At 39.3% G+C, this 23,259-nt stretch overlaps 1 protein-coding gene and 1 long non-coding RNA gene across 7 annotated transcripts in view; one reads left to right on the top strand and one right to left on the bottom strand.

Moving 5' to 3' along the window:
* Nucleotides 1-23,259, bottom strand: part of NFIX (nuclear factor I X) — a 256,837-nt gene that overhangs the window by 152,895 nt on the left and 80,683 nt on the right. The gene's annotated exons all lie outside the window — the stretch shown is intronic.
* LOC309332602 lies at nt 583-8,003 on the top strand. Its single transcript, XR_014152228.1, has 3 exons — nt 583-1,465; nt 5,316-5,392; nt 7,700-8,003. It is a non-coding gene; the product is annotated as an uncharacterized lncRNA (long non-coding RNA).

Below are 23,259 nucleotides of genomic sequence, written 5' to 3'. Positions count from 1 at the left end.
ACCCTCACCAACCGCCTCTCACACCTGAAACACTAAAATATATTTTTTTCCTTCATTGGTATATAAGCTCAGAAGTCCAGCTATTCCACACAGGTTTATTATTTCAATCCTCCAAGAGTTACCCAGCTTTCCCCTACCCCACAACATAAAATCTTGCTTTTGTAATCCAATGCACTACACAACAGGACTCAGCAGTAAAGTGTCTGTCAATTTAAAAACCAGAATGAATGAAATGATTTTGTGTTCCCACAACTTCAGCTACCTAAGATTCCTGTCCAGTTTGTGAAATACAGATTTAAAAGAAAATACATTTTTAAATAAAAATAATATTTTAAAAATCATCTACAACAACAGTAGAATCATCTTCATTTAAACAACCTCCATCCCCACTCATATGTTTTTACTTTCATCTCTACCTCTTTCTTGTTCTCCAGAACTCAGAACACTATAGGAAAGCCATTGGTAGAAAGATTATTTGCCTATGCATTATAAGAACAAATAATTCAGACTGGTGGATGATAAAACCAATTTAAGTAACTGAGAAAATTCTGGTTTAATTGCAGTGGAGATGGCAGATCAGGATCTTGGACAAGGCAAAGGTTGGCAACTCAATCAGGTTTGCAGACTAAAGGAAGTCTTTGTTGCAGTTTTAAACTCCCCCCTAAAAAGGCATTTAAAAAGCATTGCACGGAGCAAGCAATAAATACAGCTCAAGCTCTGACTAGACACCCTGGTGAATTTCTGAGTATTTTTGTCTGAGATGATGTAGTGATATTAACATCACCTTAAAAGACTGAGGACCAAAGCAATTGTAGAGAGAGGTGCTGAGTTTTGTCACTCGCACTGGATTTTCATGTCAGGTTTGCAAATAAAATAATATTTTAAAATATATTTCTTCCTAAGTTCCCGGGACAGGATAAAGTAATGCACAGTAATTATTCTACTTTAAGATTTAAATAAAGTTCATTTTGACACACCGGCCAAGTTTTCACTGAGGGGATAAACCTGCATCTGGCTAGAAAACAGGTAAGGACATTTCTCTCCAACATTTTTCAATGTGCAGGAAATGTGTTTTTATAGAGGGGCATTTGTGTGCACTTCAGCCTGCACTTCAGGGCAGGTACAGATTAACCACCTCTGTGAGAACCAGGCCAAAGGCTGCATCCTGAACACAAGTAGCTCCTGTCGAAATCAGTGGGATACACTCCCAAGTAAACGTGGTTGCCCAATTTATTTCCCAACCCAACAAGACAAAGATCAGGATTCTGCTTCAGCCAGAATAAAGTCTGGCGGTGTCCAGCTTTGAAGAAAAAAAATCAAAAACCCATTGCTTATCTATTTAAATGTTTTACTTATTAAGATGCTGATTTGGACACATCAGATTAATCTGAACGAAACAGTGAGGGTGTTTTGTTGTTTTGTGACAATGAAATTACTTGCAACAGTGTTACTGGAAATGAAAAAGGTAAGACGTCTCCCAAAAATCAAACTCTACAGCAAAAAAATCTTGGGACTGTTGTTTTTCAAAAATGAAGATTTTTATGAATCTGGTAAAAGAAATGGCCCACACTTAGCCTCTTATTTATTCTCTAGCTCACCTAATAGTAGAGGGGGGTGGATATTTAATGGCGGTAGGTTGTTGGTTCCTACACATGCACATACATTGGTGTCACCTACTGGTCTTGACATTAAATGTTGACTCGCATGTTTCAATGAATGAGCTATCATAGATTGCTCAACACAGAGAAAATGTTTGCGGCATTCAGTTTCAGCTTGAAAACCATACAGCATTTTCAAAGGAGACAGTCCACATGTTCAGTTGTGAGGTGTCAAAGTGTGAATCAACCCTTAGATATCAATGAGTGTTTGCTTTGCAATTGCCATGCTTTGTTAACTTACTTTTTATAGGGCATCTAAATGACATCATCATCAAATTGCTGTTGTCCTGCACTGCTTCTGTTTTTATTTTGCTTTTCAGATTGCAGAAAATCTAACATCTTTTTTTTTTTTTTTAATGGAACAGTAATTCCCCACCTTTTTTATATTTGATGTTTTTTTATTTTTGCAGAGACATGCCAAGTAGGGTGAGTCTATGGTCACACATCTGTACTACTGCACCGTGCCACTATTACTTTACAAGAAGTCATTTTATCAGTGTGTTTTTAATTATATTTTGATTTATACAAATGTCTTTGTTGCCTTTAAAAAAAACAAAAAATACCCTATTACAATATTTGTGTGATAGTGCTTAAATAAAAATGACCTTTAATGCAAATGTTAAAATTAATTTTAATTTCAGGTCAGTGTCATTTGAACACCTTGTTTCCCTTCATGATCTTTTAATGAGTGATAAAATACCTCGTAAAATACACACACACGCGCACGCGCACACACACACACACACACACACACACAGATAACATGCTTAAAAGGAATTATCTCTATGCTATCTACATGGTTATAATATGCTCACTATTCTGGACAGAACTTAGTAGGTTATAAGTATGCACACGCAGACACTTGGAAGTATGGAGAGTCAAGGACAATTCCACGTGTAGCAAAATAGCTGGGACAAGAAGAAAGGAGTCTACAGAAATTCATCAGAGGGATATTCAGCCATTGGGAATTCTGCCCATATGAGAATCTGTGCCACAGAACAACTATTTTTTAATCATTTGGGCTCTCCATTATTCATTAGGTTTGCGTTGTTTTCAGCAACAGACCTACTACTAAGGGGGTGGGGACCACAAGGACCCCAAGTTTCACAAATATGTATTTGCTCTTTCTTCTTCTTCTTCTTCTTCTTCTTCTCTTCTGATATTGTTTTTAAAATTATCATACATTTATCCTTTCAGATCAACTGTTTATAAGCCCTTCGTGGCTCCCTCAGAAATGGGATAAGGATGCAAGGGCAGGAAGTCTTGCTGCAGGGAGATAGCCATATTCTATTGGTTACTTTTTTAAAACACACACACAGGAGACAGCTGACTACAGCTGGAGCAGGGATGCACAAAACTCGAATAAACGAAAGGCTGAATAAAAAGTAAAAGCTTCCTCTAGTGGCAAGGCATCACTGCACTGGGGATGGGGAATAGAGAGGCGTCTAGATGTACATCCAGCACATGCTTATGCCCACTAAAATGAATTGGGTTTTTTTAAAAAAAAAAAATCTGTATCACCCTTCATCCAAGGATTACAGGTTTACAATGTAAACACAGAAAAACACATACCATCATAACAAACAATAACTCTCCCCTCCACACACAGTTTAAAAGAACAGAGATTGTTTGATTAGGCAAAGACCAATAAACAGGCAGGGGTAGGGAACCAGTGGTCCTCCAGAGATGGCTGAACTTTCCGCTTCCATCAGCCACATCCCAAATGGCCAGTAGCTGAAGACTGTGGGAGCTGTAATCCAGTAACATCTAGAATGCCACAGGTTCCCCACCCCTGGGACATAGTTTTGAGGGTATTCAACACTATTGAATATTCAGCAATCAGTACTACAGGAGGAGGAGGAGGAGGAGGAGGAGGAGGAGGAGGAGGAGGAGGAGGAGGAGGAGGAGGAGTATTCATTGTTAAATGGACCAGTAAAAGTTCAATTATCTTGCAAGGAAGCAAAATAAAGTTTATAAACTAATACAGGCATGGGTGGGGAAGAAGAGTCACAAAAATGAAATTATGGGAATGGCTATCATAAAGGATCTCATATTAGTGGAAAACCTGCCTAATTTTAGTAAGGGGGTTCAGCAAATGTCATATTTCAGTTATTGATTATATGCCATTTGTCTGTTACTGATGAGTCCACAAGGACACAGGAACAGTGTTATTAAAAAGGAGCATATTTTCCATGCCCTAATGCCAGCATCACTGCTTTTGCGTGCAAAGAAGCACGTGTTTATTTTAGAGATGCTACACCTACAAAGGAAAAGCAGATACTTAGATAAACCATTTAAAAAAACACCCAATAATAAATTGCTTTAACAAGATTGGGTTGTAAGGTAATTTTCACAGGAGCTATGGATGCTATAGAAAATATTTACATTGGCAAGATTTATCACAATGTACTGGGTGGAAAATTCTATTTTGTTACTGTCGTCCATCAATGATCCAACAGTAAAATGTACTAGGAAGACAGTCTCATGCTCAAGAGGTATTTAAATCAATCACTGTCTAAAGACAAGAGTGAATGAACAAGGATGTAATAAATTTTCCTCTAGAACAGGAGATGCAAAGGGCTGTTTCTAGCCCTCATCATTGCAGATATAAATTTTAAATGTACTCTATAGTCAGCCTCTTCCCTAGGACACATCTGTAAAAACATCCAAAAATCCCACACCCTCAAAAGCTTATTGTGCCCCGTGAACGCCAATTCAAATAAGAGCGCATTCCAACATGGCCACACTGCTGTTCACTCTTTAGGGAAGGGAAATTGGGACTGGATGAGTTTTGCACAGTGGAAGAATAAAGAGCCAGAATAAAATTAAAAAAATAAAAATCTACAAATAAAGTTTCCTGAACTTGGAGCATCTACGTAACTACACATTAGTTGTTTTCACATGTTACATTCACTTTGGCTTAGCATGAATGAGCAGTGTACTTGTGTACCTATTCTCAAGTTTCCACTTTGATCCTTCCCTTCTCTCTTGGTTGCACTGGAAGCAACAAACCACAAGCCTCGACTTGTCACGTTACCCAAACCTGGTCTCGTGGTTTGTTCCCTCTAAACCAAACACAAGTGTTAAGCCAAGAATAAATGCTGCTTGTCTGCATTAAACCATTAAACTATGGTTTTATGTGATGTGCAAACCATCCACAAGGAGAAATTATACCAAAAACAGGAATGCAGGAGGCCTGCACAACTTGCACTAGTCATCATGCCAAATGCAGCATACTAACCACATATTATGGGTTGGACGGGCCTGGTCCACTGCAGGAGAAATCCTTTTTGAGCAGGCAAAGGGGGCAGGGATGGGGCGGACTCAGAGAGCAAGAAAGCAGGTTTGAATGAGCCTGGTGGAGAGTGGGGGGAAATAAAGTTTTTGCGCAGGCAGAAGCAGGTGAGTCAGAGATGGAGGACTTGCAATGGGCCTGGTCCATCCATCCGGTGGAGAGCGGGGGGATGGAAAAATAGTGTTTTTGTGTGGCTGGGGGGGGGGGCAGAGAATGAGAGAGGAGTTTATTTTCAACTGAATAAACCACTGCAAATCACATGTGCCAATGTAATGGGTTGCTTTGAAGTCATTTCTGCACCTGGTAAAGTAATTTTTAGCCCCCCAATTTACTCCACTGTTCTTTATTTTGCCCAACCAAAGGTGACAACCCTATCACAGGCCTACTTCCATCTTCTTGGCATTTTCAACGAAGCAACACAGAAATGAGGCCTTATTCGGTAAGAAAAAAAAACCTGTATCTAATGGAAACTGATTGCTAACTTCTTGGAGTTGGTTAAGAACTGTAGACTATTCAGAAGCTTTTAACATCTAAGGTTGGTCAGCATTTCTGTTTGTTTATTTTCTTATATGCCAGATGTTTTCTCCTGTCCTATCTAAATAAATGTCTCCTAAGAAATATTCTGAGTTCTGCCTCAGAAATCAAGCAACTCAGGTGTACATAAGCCTCCTACTGCTTGGTTCTATGTTACTTCATATAATATTCTTTAAGAGTAAAAGAAGTTGGAAGGCTCCTGCCTTAAGTTTAGAAAGAGGGTATATAAAGTTATTACTCCAGTAAGTGTGGTAAACCTTTGGCAGGTATTCAGAGTTTGGAAGCCTGTGTGAAAGCTTGCCAAAGTGCACCACGTTTCTGCATTAAATGTCACCCCATGAGTGACTTTGAAAAGTGTCTTGGCTCTGTTAGCATAGTTGCCAAGTAGCCAAAAGGGGGGACACAGCATGGAATAATGTGCCCTACTTCTGTGCGCCTTTAACAGATGTTTGATATGCAACAACAACAAAATAGCATGTAGCTAAACAATGGCTGGGTGCAGTTGTTCACCGGCACCATGGACCATGGTTTAAGAAACTGTGGGTGAGTGCCTTGGATTATTATCTCAGTTTGTTAATCTACATTAAATCAGCTTTGTCTAGTTCAGATGTAATAGGAAATCTCTGGCTTAGTGCAAGCCAGGACTTCCATGCTGAAGCTGGTGAGTGGTGAAGGAAGAAGCAAGGGAGGAGTATGTAGCCCCAGGACACGGCCACCATTTTGTAAACTACAGTGTGCATGTGTGTGATTTCAATGGCATGGGAGAACTGTGGAAATGGCATGGGGGAAAGCCTTAAATGTCAACTTTCCCCATCATCATGGTCCCAATCCGAATTCTACCCCTCTCACCCCACCTCACTTTTGGCTTCAAAGTAGAAGACTTAGTTCATTAATCTCCCGGGGCACTTTTTAGCTTCATTGCCAAATGGTGATTTCAACAATGGAATTTCACATCCAACGCCAGTATTTTTTCAACTGCATAATACAATTATTCTTCTCTGGAAACAAATCTGTTGGGTGCATTATAGCATTTTCATTTAAAGAAGAAAAAAGAAACGACCCTTTCTACAAAATAAGAAGCAAGTCATGTTTCCTAAATGACCCATTTCAGTTCTTGAATCCGGTGTAAATACTGTACTGGGAAAGACCTCTCAATGCAAATGGGGTTCTATTGAGATATGGAGAATAAACCCTAGCCTGCAGAGAACGAAGGGTAAAAAAAAAGTCAACAACTTAAGGTGAAAATATTTGGACAGGGTCTAAGACACACTAAGAAAGCAATAGAGGAAAGCAAAAGAAAGCTGAAAGAATTCGGAAGAAGTTGAAAGAAGCAAAGCTGCCTAACTAGTTAGCATTAGTATCCTAGGAAATGGTATGCAAGCAGAGGAGTGTTCACTCATCAAAGCATATCTGAAAGCTTTTGCAGGAGGGCTATGAGTTAGATAGGGGAGGACGGGAATCCAGGTTGGGTTTCTCCCTGGTACACAGATATTTGCAGCAGATACTTCTCCCCTAGGTAATGATTTGCGGGTGCTAACCCTGCCTGAACAGAGGCAGGTTTGTTCCTCCTACATGTCTCCCCATTAATGAAGATAAGTCCTGCATCCCGTCGTTAAGACTTCAAAAATAATTCTCTCTTCCCGGAATGCAAGCAACAAGGGTCTCAAAAAAAGTCAAGATTCCTCCCTGCCCTCCTTAGAGTAAAGCTGAAGAAGGATCAGAGCTCACAGCCCAAAGTAGCTTGCTAGTCTGCTTTCAATGCTTATTCTCCTGCTTGCCAACCTTCCCTTTTAAATCTACCTCTCACCTACCAAAACAAAAACTAAACTAAACTAAAAAATCCAGGCTACTGTGCCTCATGTTAAAGAGAGATTCGCTCATTTGCCTGTGGCAAGGCTTCTTGGATAGATTCAAATCCTGCCTAAGTGGCGGCAACAGCAACAACAAAATTAATTATTCCCATTTAATTTAATCCTCATATCCTTTTGCTTTAGGGCACAGTTCAGCTTCTGGAACCAAGACCTGCAGGTTTCTGCCTGAAAAGCCTTTAACGTTCTGTCCCCCCACCCCCACCCCAGTTCCCCTTCAAATGCAGCCAAATATTCAAGTATTTGTGGGCAAATGAAGGCAATAAACCAAAATTTTATACGAAAATGCTACAAGATCTTTGTTTCTTATTTTAAAAAGGTTTTCTTACTTTTCCCACATGAAGAAAAAAAGACGAGGAATCAGAGAAAGAGAGAGGAAAATGGAATCCCTCAAACAGATGCCAGATTCCTAGGTGGTGAGAGAAAGGAAAGCAATGTGCAGCTTGCGAGAAGGAAGATTTCACGGGGGGAAATAAATACTGATCTCTTTAATCATATTTCATGTATAGGGCTGCACTGCATTGTCCCATAACTGTAACACTGAGAAAATAAAGGGGAAATATGCCTCCTGCCCTGGCATCAATTTACACATCATTAATTACGCCAATTTATTATACTTAAAATGGATACTTTGACCAATTTTTCCATCCTGCATTCCAAGTCTTCTTCACATATTTCTGTGTGGCCAAAAGGATCAGAGATGCATAGAGCAAAGGGTAGTCATTAACAGTTTGATCCCATAAATTTGCTGTGCCGGAACCCAGTACATATATATCCTTAAGAAAGGGGCGACCCAATAACTTTACTGGTATGAAAGCCATTTAGGGTTAGAATGACGTGATTATAAAATTAGTGTAAAGCAGTATAATTGCACAAATGTCACACTCCTATTGCTGTCAGATAACGCTATTGGCTTGGATCCTAATTTTCCTTCCATGGGCAGAAGGAAGTTCATTCACAGAATGGAGCTTCCCTCCCTTCTACAGCCCCCTGCACCCCCTGAAAATCTGCTCCTGGAAGATGGGGGACCCTTGGAAATGGGGAGGGGGACTGCAGGTGCAAAGGGAGGTTGACAGAAATTGGCTCTTACATGAACAGCAAAGCAACTTGGATCAAAGCAATAATGTAACACCAATGTTTAGAATCAGGGCACTGAACAATGGGTAAGACTGTGATTCTATGCACACTAAGGAGCAAATCCCATTGAACTCAGAGAGCTCAACTCTGTGTCAACTTGCAAAACGAAACTGTTGTTGTAATGCCTTTTTATATGCAAGTAATTCAAGTCTTTGAGCTTAAATATTGCTCTTAAGGCCCAAATCTTTCACAGAGCACAGCAATTAAGAAATGTGAAAAATGAACTTCAAATTACCCACTTTTAAAAATACCTTAGCCTACTGTCATTCAACCACACCATTGCCTATTAACTGAAACAAAATACACATTTCTGTGCCTTGATCTCACTGTATAATTAGCATATATGCCTCAAAATATAGTGGAAAGTTACTTTTGCAGATTCTGTATTCAGACACAGTAGCATAGGCAGATATGGCACTGATTATATGAATGGCCCTATTACACTGTATTAAAATATGAGCCATGATACCCTGTCAGATATGAGATTATATTATGAAGCATCTTGTCTATGCTGGTTGAAGGAATGGCTGACATTGAAGAATCCACATATTTTAGACTTAGAAGGTCATGATAATATTTTTGGTTGGCATACTTATTTATGGTATGAAAAGGTGAAAGTACACAACAGATTTACAAACCATATAATTAGGAAAAAATTGTATAGAGTATGGGATAAATATAAAAAATTATTGGAGACAAAAACACCACTTTGGCTTTCACCACTGGAAGCCATAGTGGTAAAGAAAAAGAATATGATGGAAGGTTGGGCAACTTATACAAATTTATTAAGAGAGAAAGGAGGAGAGTTTAAATTAAAAGAATTTAAGGACTTATCAGCAATATTAACAAGATGGATACAATATCGTCATTTGAATGTAGTATTTAAGAAAGTTAGGAAATGAGGCTTTGGTGAATTAATATTACAATTGGAGAGAGACCTGTTGGAATGTAATGCTAAAGTGCTGCCTAAAATGTATAAGACATTATTGGAATGGCAGACTAAAGATGAGCAAGTAAAATATTCAACTTGTGGAATAAGAATATAAAATTTATAGCATGTTATGGTTTAAGAGAAAATTACATGGTACCTAACACCTAGTAGATTGGCAAAAATGTAAAAATAAAAAATGAATAAGTATTGGAAATGCAAAGGAAAAGAAGATACTTTTTATCATATGTGGTGGTCTTGAGGTAAGGTTAAAGTTTACTGGGAAATGATATATAATTAATTAAAATATATATTTAAGATAATATTTTTTGGGGGGACAGAAACTTTTCTCTTGGGAATTATAGGTGTGGAACTACTCAAACAGTATAGAAATTCATTTATTTATGCAACTACAACTCCAAGGATGTTACTTGCCCAAAAATGGAAAGAAGAAGTCCCAATGAGAGATGAATGGATACAAAAACTTATGGACTATGCAGAAATGGCAAAACTTACTGGAAGAGTAAGAAATCAAGATAACAACCTTTTTATAAAAGAATGGAAAGGGTTTATTGAATATCTACAAAGTGTAAACAGATAAAGACATTGGCAGGATTACTGTAATAACCTGCAGTTTTAAAAGAATACATAATCAAAATAGATGAATAAAAAATAAGTTAATTTACAATATGCAGGAAATGATAAAATAAATTTAAGGAACTGCAGAAAGAGGAGGAAGGAAGTCAAGGTTTGAAATGTTAGAACTTTTGTTAAACTATTGAAATGTATATAAATGAAAACTATAAATAAAATTATTTTTAAAATGAGCTATGAAGAAGAGACACTCTAAAAAACTTTTTCAGGCCCCACAGATGAACATTGCTGGTCATTTAAAAGGAAAAATAATCACTTGATACACTTATAAACCACCTTTCTATCAATGAACTCAAGGCAGCTCACAATTACAGAATACAGCTGGAAAATGATTATATAACAAAATGATGCAATATAATTGGAAAATTGGGAAGAGGAACATAAATGAATTCAGGCAGCGACTCTCACATAATGTTACATAATGACCAACTAAGACTTTTTTAATTATTTGTCAACCCAAAGGGCAGCAATGCTGGCACTCTCCAAGGCCACCTTGCCCACAATGTCTAGCTGTGAGAAAGGACTCTATGAGACTACCCGATCTCTGTTCCTCATGAACCAGACTCTTCCCCGCAGGATCAGACCAAAGGCCTATCTACTCCACTAATCTGTTTCCTACCGTGGCCAACCAGATGCTTATGGGGACTCAAAGCAACTGTCCTTTCCTGCTGCTGTTCCGCAGTAACCTGTGATTCAGAGGCATGGTGCCACTAATCCTTGAGGTAGTGGGTAGACATCAAAATCATAGATAGTCTTATCCTCCATTTATTTAATCTGCTTTTACTATTTTACCAGATTAGACTAACCATAAAGAAGTTCAAACAACACAATAAAAAGATTACTTTTACTATGATGATGATGATGATTTATTGAATTTAGATACCGCCCTATACCCGGAGGTCTTAGGGTGGTTCACAGAACAAAATCAAAATAGAAAACCACAAAATATGTAACCAAAATAAAAAGAACAACCTAATAACCACCCCCACCCCCCCAAAAAACATGTTTTAAAAGGGCATAGGACGTTAATAAAATCAGCCAAAGGCCTTTTTAAAAAGGAATGTTTTTGCCTGGCGCCTAAAGGTGAATAATGAAGGCGCCAGGCGATCTTCCCTGGGGAGAGCATTTCACAGACGGGGAGCCACTGCAGAGAAGGCCCGTACTCATGTTGCCACCTTCCGGACCTCTCAAGGAGGAGGTACACAAAGACGGGCATCAGAAGATGATGGGTCAAGGTGGGTACATATGGAAAGAGGCGGTCTGTGAGGTATTGTGGTCCTGAGCCACAATACTACTTATTTAAGCTACTACAAACACCTTATTTTTACTATAACACTGCCATTATCTTATTGTTTCTATCCCTTACAAAGATCCTTAAAATTGAAAATGACTAGCAATGGAGTTACCCAGATAAGAGCCTTGAGGGGTCAAACACATTTCCATTCAGAGCAGATATTGGCAGCCTTTGATGATTTTTACTCTGAATTAAACACCACAGGTTCACCAGAGTTAAGAAAGATAAATGAATACTTGAATACTTGAATAATGTTCATTTCGGTCCTCTTACCTCAGAATACATACTTTTTCTGAACCACTATGTCTCAACAAACAAAACTGATCAGGCAGTTAAGAAACTGAAGCATGGCAAGACGCCTAAAGCTGGTGGTCTGGGGGGAGAGTTTTATAAGACCTTTAAATTTGCTATTCTTACTTACTTCCCAGCACCTGTTCAACAGTATCTTAGAGGGTGGTGTGACCCCAGAGTCTTGGAAATACACACAGTGTGGATTCTGAAGCCGTCCCATCACCTTGCTAAACCAAGATGCAAAATTGATACCTTCACTTACATTTTGGATGAATCATTTATGGGATGAACCGTTTATTTATTGAATATTGAAGAGGACCAAACAGGTTTTATTTCTGGCCAACTACTGGCCGATTCAATTCAGAGGGTGCTTGATCCTGCTGTCATCAGGTGCCTTTAAGGTCTTTGATTAGGTTGAATGGCCATTTTTAATGCGTATCCTGAAGAAACTTTGGTCCTCAACTTATACAGATCATTCACCAATTATACTCTCGGACAGAAGCAGTGGTAAGAGTTAATACAGAGACTCAAGACCTTTTATGCTCTCATTTGGAACAAGACAGGAGTGTTCCTTATCCCCTCTTATCTTTGCACTGGTCATTGACTCTCTGGCATCAAATATATGGGATGGTCCACTTATTATTGGTCCCAGGATTAACAGTACCGCCCACTCTATTAATCTATTTGCTGATGGTATTTTGTTGCTTCTTACTTCTCTTAAGGATGTAATCCCAGCCCTTCGGATCCAGCTAGAGAGATCTGGGGAGGTGGTGGATATCAATGATAAATTGGAACTTATGTGCATCATTCTGCTAGATACACAAAAATGACTGCAGCAATTGTCTAGTTTGAAATTGCAATTTGGCTGCCTTAAATACCTTGGAAGCTTTATACCCAATGCTATTATTTAGTTGCACAATAAGAACTTTGATCCCCTACTACAGAGGGCAAAAGCAGACATTGCCAAGTTGAAACAACTCATTCTTTCCAGGCTGGGAAAGATTGCTGCCCTTAAGATGACACTACTCCCTAGGTTCTTCTTCTTGTTTCAGACCCTCCCCATTGAGTTCCATTTGTGTGATTTCAAAAAGCTTCACACTTTTAGTAAAGTGGGGCACAACCCACAGAGGCGCAAGTGAGTAATGTATAGGAGAACTAGAGATAACAGATTTAGAATGCCCCATCTACAGACATATTACAAGGCATTCCAGAATTGGCCGTTTATCTGCATTATTAGGAAACACATGGGTAAACTGGAATTTGATTAATGCCCAGCCATTCCCCCCTTCCGTACGCTAGAATATAAAAAATATTGTCAATCCCTTTCTATGAGTCACACTTAAAGTTTGGTTGAAATAGGCAAAATGATTGGCTAGTGCTCCCTTCTCCCTTCACTACCCAAAATTTGTTGATCCATTCAATTATAGGTAATACCAGGGTTGGGAAAGGAAGGACTACAAACCATCCAAGATTTATTCCAAACAAGGCAATCCTTTGATGATGCACCAACTTGAGATCCAATTAGAAAAGCTAAAACTGAAGTTGTAAACACTTTTTTTCCCTTCGCAGTGGCATCACTGATATGGATTACCATGATCTCTGACCAGTGTTTGAGAAACTCTGTGTGACTAGCTCTATACGTGTTAACGGGGTTGCAACAGATTTCTGCACGACGCTAATAGACTACCAGTTTAAAGCTGAAGGGGGACTTAAACTTATGGGAAATTAATGTAGGTGGTGTCATTACTGAGGGTGAATGGATGACCTTATGGCACACACCTCCTATTAAGACAATTTCTGCTAAAATCAAGGTCTATAATGAGGCTTATGACTACACTATCTTAACAATGTTTTTTCACCTTTATGTTGCAGGATTGCTAAAATAAAATAAAAGAGCCAGTGTGGTGTAGTGGTTAAGAGCAGTGGACTCATAATCTGGTGAACCGGGTTCGTTTCCCTGCTCCTCCACATGCAGCTGCTGGGTGACCTAGTCACACTTCTGTGAAGTCTCTCAGCCCCACTCACCTCACAGAGTGTTTGTTGTGGGGGAGGAAGGGAAAAGGAGATTGTTAGCCGCTTTGAGACTCCTTAGGGTAGTGATAAAGCAGGATATCAAATCCAAAGGTCCAAAGCCCTTTTGGACAGAAGTGTTTAGTATGATAACTAACCTCCTTCATAATAATGCTGACATGGAGTAGGGATGAGCTTTAGTGTCCTTAAGAACTTGTAAAATCATCCTTAAGCAGTGGCATGTACGGAGATAGCATTACATGGGAAGAACACTGATGAATGTAATATGCACAAGGGTATAATATATAAATTTAATAAATAATAATAAAAATAAAGTATGGTATTTAGCCTTGACTGATAAATTCATTTAATGCTGAAAGGTGATGTCTGGAGAAACATACAAGGACACCTTTGGTGATGATTGGTTTATATTTATTTCATTTGTTAACTCTCATCCAAAGGAGTCCCGATTTTCTGTCCTTATAATTCTTTTAAGGTGGGTTACCTGACTTAAAATGATGGTGCTATCTTGTGATTATATCTGTAATACTAAAACTGATCTGTACCTGTTGACCTGTTTGTATTGTGTTGTTTTGTCTTGAATAAAAACAGTAACACCAAAATATAAAAATAAAAATCCTAGTTCCTGACATTCCTAACTTAGATATCTTCCACTACAGGATCCCAACTGCTTTGCACTTTTTTATTTTCTTCCTGTTTTTCCTCATCATTCTCAGTCTTATTAATCCAAGATGTAATCAACTCTGTTTTAGTTGGTTTTATACTGTCCTTCCAGCATATGGTAAGGTAAGAATATATAACACTTGTGTGTAGTACTCTTTAGGCATACTATACTTCACAAATTTCAGTAGACCCATTGTTACTCCAGTTTGGAAAGTTTCATGTACACCAAAAAATACTCACCACTACATGTGCAATCACCTTTTCTCTCTCTACAGAATCATAAATGCTTGTCCCCCACTATTACTTTTCCAGAGAGCCCAATGCCATTGCATTGCCCTCTTATACACACTTCTGTTCTCTATACTTGAATTTTTCTTGATATCTGCTTTTATTTAGAGTATGTTTTTTTCTTGTGTTTCTTTAACATGTTTTCAAAATATTTTCTATTCCCTTTCTGATGCACAACTTTTCATGATCTTATGTGTAATTTGGAGGAACTAGAAAAAGTGGGTAACTTTCACATCACTTCTTCAATTTTTTTTTTATGATTCCAGTCTTGCTAGCAGTCCAGTCTTCTTTTCTTCCAAATCTAACCCCATTTTAAAGCCATCTCAATTGGTGGCCATCAAACACATCTTCTATAGTGGTGGAAAGTACTTCCTTTTGTCAGTCCTAAATCTCCCACCATTCAGCTTCATTGGATGACACCTCCACATACACCCCTTTCTAATATTATGGGGGGGGGGAGCCTTGCTGTCCACTTTCTCCACACCCGGTCTCTCACTAATATCTCCAGATGGAAAGTAAAACAATATCTGTAAACACCTTCTGTTCCCACAGAAACAAGGAACTGCCTAACTAAAGCCCCATTAACACTGTCATTGAAATCCTGCATAAATTAGTTAACACAATAGCAAAAGCTCTGCTGACATCCGGGACTTTAAAGGTGAAGGGTTGTGGAGAAATTGTGGTAGACAAAAACGTCCCTGGGACTTCCATTAAAGCAGTTTGGATTTTCAGTCTCCGGCGCTAAGTGTCTCCTACAGGTCACTTCGTTTGTTCTCCGTTAGAGAATAAGAGGTGAAAAGAATAACATTTTAAAGTGCCTCTGAAATGTTGCTAACCTGTAAAGGTTAAGAAAAGCAACACCTTCCCTTCCCACAAAACCTATATTTTCTCCTTCAGAAGCACTAAAACGCCCAAATTTATTAAAATTCCATAGTCAGATGTCTTAAGTACCCAGTACAGGGAGTGCTTTTCAAAGATGCTCCATAGGTCACATAGAACCTCAATTAGTTAGATCTAGCTAAGATCCAAAGTCTTGGCTCTTTAACAGGCTGATACAAAAGGCATTATATAGTACAGATTTCTCAATGAGATTCAGAAGGACAGGACAGGGTTGATTTTGGCAGTAACCTCTTCTCCAAGGCCTTTGGCTAATTAAACAATCTATGACCTTTCAAATGGGACGTGGGTGGCACTGTGGGTTAAACCACAGAGCCTAAGACTTGCCGATGAGAAGGTCGCGGTTCGAATCCCCACAACGGGGTGAGCTCCCATTGCTTGGTCCCTGCTCCTGCCAACCTAGCAGTTCGAAAGCACGTCAAAGTGCAAGTAAATAAATAGGTACTGCTCCAGCAGGAAGATAAATGGCATTTCCATGCACTGCTCTGGTTCGCCAGAAGCAGCTTAGTCATGCTGGCCACATGACCTGGAAGCTGTACGCCGGCTCCCTCGGCCAATAAAGCGAGATGAGCGTCGCAACCCCAGAGTCGGCCACGACTGGACCTAATGGTCAGGGGTCCCTTTACCTTTACCTTTTATGACATTTCAAGCTGGGGAGAGGGGTATTGTTTTTGTTTGTTACTATGTTATGTATTTTTGTGTTTTTATATTTTAAAATGCCCTGTGATCCCTGGACGAAGGGTAGTATAGAAATTTTAATCATCATCATTATTGCTATTTTTCCAGAAAAAGAGGTGCCGGAGCTCACCATGATCTTCTCCCTTGTTCTCTTAGAATGGCAATGGCACCCATCTAAGAGGTTCCAGAGCTGAGCTCCAGTGAGCTCCAGCTGAAAAAAAAGCTCTGGTAATAATAATAATAACCTGCACTGGTTGTTATATAGACTGTATACAGATGAAGCCAATATCTGTTTCTACCAAATTATAAATATCTGTCTTCTTGTTTTAAAAGTAGGTCCTTCAGTGAGCCAGTAATCCACAAATAAACTCAGTGGAGTAAATTGCCTTAATTCCTCCCCCCTTCATATCTCTCTCTTTCTCTTTCTCCCTGTAGAAGTGAACAAAAATAATAGGAATGTCTGGCAAAAGGGGAAGGAAATATCCTGTTTACCAGGCTCTGTGAATAGGATGCTTCTGCTTCCTCCTACTGGGAGACAATGTCAGATAAGAACAGGGATCAGGTAGGAAACTCAACATGTTAGTATGGGGTCAGGGGCCAGTTTGCAACTTCCTCCTCCAAGTCAAAGGGAGCTAGGAAGGAGAAGTTGCTATGGGAATCTTGCGTGCATGAGAGGAAGAAAAATAAGGCACTCACCTCTCTGTCTCTAGAAAGATTCTAGCATAGGAAGAGATCTTCCAGAAAGAGGCAAAGCAGGAAACGCCATAACACAAAAAAATATTTTTGCAATTATTAACCTGTAATATCTTTTTTTATCCTCAAAGCACCATTATTGCCACGCATGCAAGTTACCGGTGCCTTGATGCTACAGATATGCCTCTTTGCAAAGGCCCACTGGTGTGTTTCTGGGATAGAATGTGGATGTGACAGAAGCATCCTTTTTGACAGCCAGTGGTGAATTGCCATACTGTCACTGCGAGATATGTGGGCACTTAGATTTACTTTTAAAATTAGGCAAATGAATGAGTTTTAATGACAATTAGGAATAGTAGTTAATAGATAGATATTTATTATTACGGTCATAGACCAGCTTGTGAAACACAAATGGAACTATAATCCCAAAAGCAAAACAAACATTTAAAACAATATACAACAATGGGTTTTAAATTTTAAAATGCGGTAGGCATATAATCACATAAAAACTTTAAGATAGACTACCATAGAGAAATCTTCAGGCTTAGAGGCAGTATACCTCTGCATACCAACCCTGGGTTGGCATCTAACAACAGCACGGAGCCAGACATCATGAAATGATGGTCACTGCATCATTATTTGCCTTTGTCGTACTCAAAGCCCTTCTGAATCCAGCAACTTCCATTGCAATGAAGCGTGTGTTTGCAGAATATTCACTGATCACTTCTTCTTTTTCCAATATGGAAAGACCAATATGACTGAAATGTGTACATGAATGAGAATTGATGTTGCATAGTGGCTAACAGTACAATCCTGTGCATGTGTGAAGTCCCAGGATGTACAATGGGACTTCTTTCTTAAATAAGTATATTTTGACCTACAAACAAAATTCAAAATGTCCCCAGTTTGAATCCTGCCTCTGCCATGGTCTGATACTAGAAGGCCTTTCTCTTGGCCTCAGACCCCCCACACAGTAAGTGCCACCTCCCTTGCAGGGCTATTTTATGGGTTATAGAAGGATAATATACAGGAGGTGCTTTAAACACTTTAAAAGCACTATATACATCATAAGTGTTTGTCATATGATATGGAGTGCTCTCTTTTTTAGAATAGTTACCCCAGAGTTCAGATAGGAAGCAATATTGTATTACACTGAGAAATGGAATGTTCCTACTTTTACTAAGCCCACTTAATATGCACATTAAATGGAGGTGGTTTGAGAGATTAATAATTGCATGTTTTTGCTACATTACAAAAAAGTATTATAAATAGCTCTCAACTTTGAGGGAAGGCATTTGTCGGTGAAACCATTAGGGGGCTTCTTTTCTATAGCAAAGGGTGTTGTGTGGGAAAATTTATTCCTACCAAAAACTGTGCATTATTTATTTGATTTTATTTATATTTTTACTTCTAGGCATTTACAAGCTGCTTTTTTCTGCACTCAGAGCAAACAATCTGGGGGGGGGGTTAATAAAAAAGAGTGCAAAACACAACTTAACAATATATATGTGCTGAAGTGTCCCCCAGGATACACTAGGTATCCTATCCGGTTGAAGAACACGCACCAACTGGAGTTTTATCTTATCTAACACCTCTAAAAGGAGCTTATTCCGTAAAAGGCAGAAGTACTAAGATAACCGGCGTGGAAGAAAATAAATAGCTGGTTGGATCATAGTCAAGTTTTGTTCTTCTTCTCTTTATTGACCCAAAAATCCTTTCCCCCCCCCCCTGCACCCCTACACCTCACAGATATGAACTGGCTGATCAGGGACCAAGAGCTGAGAATTCCAGATGCAGAGATGTGGTTGCCACATACAGATCCTGACAGAGCTCATTTTCATTTTTAAGATTTACACAAAAGGGAAATGCCTCCTGGTGCAGTTTGTCCCATCACTGCACCACCAAGGTTGGAAAAGCAGCACCAGAACGATTTTTCCTTTCAATGCAGGAGATTAATCGGGATTAGGGCATGGCCAAACAATGCCCAAGCATTATTTCTCTGGGCCTGTCACAAACCTATAGCATGTTATGCACTGGATTCCTTCTCTCTCTCTCTCTCTCTCTCTCTCTCTCTCTCTCTCTCTTTTAAAAAATACTTTATTTACTTTGAAAAAAGTAGAAGCATTCCTTTCCCACCTTTGGCAGAAGCGGGTCACCAAGATATATCTTTCACAGCTGCTTTAACAGTGTAAGAGAGAAATAAAATGATCCAACATTTGCATTAGTATTTTATATCCACTTTTGCATGTTACATAGCCCTAGTAGTGCTGAGATTATACCATGACAATAATAAACAACTGCATTTGTTTTTATCTCCCTGTTTTAAATTAGTTTAAAATGGACAGATGAATCTTTCCAGTCTATGCTACAGAAATAGTTGACCAGAATGGAACCACGGTCACTAACCTGCCCAGCCTCAAAAAAATTATTGTGAGGGATCATGGAAGAGCTATACTTTCCCCCCTACCAGAAGGGCAGCTGGAGGAAATAAAGGGATGAGCAGAAAAAAATATGTTGCTAAGAAGGTCATGCACACAATAAAGGGAAGTAACTAACATGAACAGGGCCAGATTTTGGGGTGGGGAGAGGGCAATAATAATTATGAAAGGCTTTCCGTACAATCACTTTCCTGTCCTCACATACACACACACCACATAACACAGTACAAACATACATACATACTACAGCACTCAGGATAGCTCCCCTAAAGCCCAGGCTGGAGAAGTGGCTGAAAAATATATACAGATGCAACATTTATAACTTGCAAATATATGTCTTTCACCTTCACTGGGACATGGAAATCTGAGGAGGTTAAACAGAACCGCACACTATGATAAGGACACAAAGAAGTATATTTGTAGCCTCCTAGCACATTGTATTGCCTTTTAACAACAATGAAGCCAAATGTCAAAGTATAAATATTTCTATTTGGGCAAGGAAGAGAAAAAAAGAAGGAAAAAGGAAGACACCCAAATTACACACCACAGAAAAAGAAATAAAAAGTGGATCTTAACTGATGAAGAGCAATTTAAAAATTGAGCAAGTGAAAAATAAGTCAGTCTGCTTTAGCTGGTTGCGTTTCACCTGACTATTCACATTATAGATATTGATATTGATATTACTATAGATATTAAAGCACCTAGAAACTTTAATAAACATTACATTAGTATAAATACATAGTAAAAAAAACTAAGACACCATGCTAAGCTCAAATTCTCTTATCACATTTAATTTTGTTCACCACTGTCCTGGAAATTGTCTTCACACATTTGCCACACATATTAACCTCCTATTTGTAGAGCAATATTCAAGGCAGAGCCTATTTATTTCCTTAATAAAGTCTGATCATGAGTAATTGCATCCATTCACCTATGCACGTCCCAAAATGTTGAAGTAAGGGTGAAGGGAAGAGAAGGCCACACTGTGCAAGATCATAATCAGTTTCTGGGGACCATGAAAAAGCTCTGGTGGGAGATCATGAAATAGCAAGACTTTTAGCTTCTGGCTGTGGACAAAAACAGCAAGGTGACGAAGATGGATGGGCATAACAGGTAAAATGGTGCTAATTCACACATACAAAAATGTGTAAGCAGCAGGGTAAGAGGTAATGTGGAAAGTGGGCCAGGACAGTGGCCAGGAAGGGAGAATGCAAAACCTTGGTCACCATCACCAGCTGCAGCACAACTTAAAGAGGTAATTGACCAAGAAAGTGACAGGAAGCAGGATGTTGTGGAGATTGTGACCCTCCTTGCATGAATATCAGCAGCAGATTACATGAAAAAGGCTGGTAGAGAGAGACACACCTTATATTCACCTCTTTTTGCATAACTGTAACATCATAACATCACCTGGCTAATGTCCCTTTAGCAGCCTTTTAGAGAGACAATAGGATTGCAATAGCAAGCACACCCCCAAACAATCAGCTTCACTCAGAGTCCATCAGCATTAACAGAACAACATTAAAACTCAGTGAAGAGCATTGCTCGTTTATGTTTTAAAATGAACAGAGATGGAGCTATTGCTTTATTTTCAATGGAACAGTTTTTACAAGGGTTATCCAATAGCTACAAAAAATGAGAGGAGGGTAGGTGAGGGTTTCAATGAGGAATCCTGCCCGGCGAATGGAAGCTAGTGCAGGAGCAGCAAACTGGTATGGTTAATATGGTTTAATATGAAGATGGGATCACAGCCTAAACCTGTAGTCCAGTCACTCTTCTTTATTAAAAATATTCATAGACTACTAAACATAACCAAGTATCACAATGGTGTACAACCACAATAAAACACACACAAAATTTTAAAAAACCACAAAAGTTTTCCAAAAAGGAATCCAGATTATACTTCTGGGAAAGCTTGTAGAGATATGAAAGTTTTAGCATCCAACAAAAAGCCTGTCTAACATCACATAGGCCAGGGTGCTAAAGGCATCTGGGCTGCCATGAAACAAACTTTCAGCACACGTGCTACTACCTTTCCCTTTACCATTGACTTTCCCTGATTAGATCTCTACGTAAGCATTTTTGTTAATATTCATGTTCAGAGAATTCATGTTCAGAGAATAATTGGAGATTGTGTGTGTATATTTCAGCCACAAAAATAAATTTCCACTGGCCAGGCCTGGATAGATACCAGACCAGCCTAACTAACATTTTAAGGCACTCAAACTTTGCTTTGTTGAAAAGTAACACACAAGAATGGTGCACAAATGAATATAGTGTAGTCTAGGTCAGTTTTTTTGGATGTTTTATCCTTTTCCACCTTACATGCTCACATGTACATGTGCATACTAATCCTGCCACTAACTAAATAATTCTGTCTATACCTCATCATAAGTATGAATAGAACTAAGAGAGGCAATACGTAAGACATGAATAAAAAAGATAATGAACAGTAATAATATGAGCAATAAAGTAGGACTCACCACTCTTTTAAAAATACCTAGGAGTAAAGGGCATTCTATTTCCCCCCCCCCCCACACACACACAATTATCCTGCAGAACTCAGTGAAACAAGAAGTTGTGAATAGAATTATTATAACTGAATTTTATTTTATTAAAAAACAGATTTGATCAATTCATGGGGCCTACGTCCCTCAATGGCTACCTGTAAGTTGGAATCAACTTCAGAAAATGGAAATGAATCATCAAGACAGAAACTTTGTATGTCCAATGACCTTAACTGGAAAGTCTCAACCCTACTAAAGGGGGAAATGCAACATTTTCATTTTCGACTATTCAGAGTCTGTGGAGCAGCAGAGATGTTTAGCAGCTGCAGTAAACAGAAAATACCCATATGATCTCCAACTCAAAAGCCTCCAGTGTGAGAACAGTATGATAACCCAAACCACTCCAATACTGTACACTAAAAATCAATCTAATAATAAAAATGCAGGAAGTTTTTCCATACAGTGCCTGAACATAAGGGAGTGAGATTTGAAGTGCTTCTAAACCATGGGTAAGCAAACTAAGTCCCGCGAGCCGGATCAGGCCCAATTGCCTTCTGGATCCAGCCCGCAGTCAGTCCAGGAATTGCCTCATGGATCACCAGCGCTCACGCTCTTTCCCTCTCCCTCACACGGCAACGGCGGTGCCTCCTCCTGGCTTCTCCTCGCCCTGCCTAGAGGAGGAAGGGAGCTGGGCTTTGTTGGTGCCAGCAGCAGCAGCACTCGAGCAGCTGCCATTTTAAGCAGCCCCTCTCCGGAGCCCTTTCACGCGCCATTCATCGTCCCTCCACTGCCGCCACCTGCCCCTGCCACTCGCAAGACACAGGTAAGCAGCCACCAGGGCTCCTGGTGCTCTTGCATCATTCCCCCCCAAAAATATATATAGTGTGGCCCCTCACAAGGTCTGAGGGACAGTGGACCGGCCCCCTGATGAAAACGTTTGCTGACCCCTGTTCTAAACCATCACATTTTAGGCTGCTTACATTTGCATTTGCTTATTACCGTGGTCATTCCCAAAAAATTCCTATCTAGCACATCTTATATCGAAGGACAAGTTTTCTATCTTATGCAGCACTTGCTGGTTATGCCAGGATTCCCGGGCTGCCCTTCACCTTCATTTAAGTGGATTTTGCTCCTTTACTGCACGATTGTACAATACTAGGAACATGCAGTCAGACAAAAAGCAAACAAGGAAAATAAATGCTAATCAGAAAAGAAAGTGCCGGAGAATACAACTGGCTTCAATTTGTAGGATTTTCATCCACATATAATCTTGCTGCGCAGCCATCTGAAACGGGGACATTTGCCTGTCTTCAATTCTCAGTGTGGTAATGCCATCCATGCCAATCCCCAGCTGTCTCTCAGAACCAACAACACAGAATCAGAAGGTATACACAGTAAAATCAGT

The sequence above is a fragment of the Podarcis erhardii genome (genome assembly GCF_964252035.2).
Source record: "Podarcis erhardii genome assembly, chromosome: 17".
Classification (NCBI taxonomy): domain Eukaryota; kingdom Metazoa; phylum Chordata; class Lepidosauria; order Squamata; family Lacertidae; genus Podarcis; species Podarcis erhardii.
Note: the sequence above shows the minus strand (reverse complement) of the source record. Positions and strands in the feature narration are given on the sequence as shown.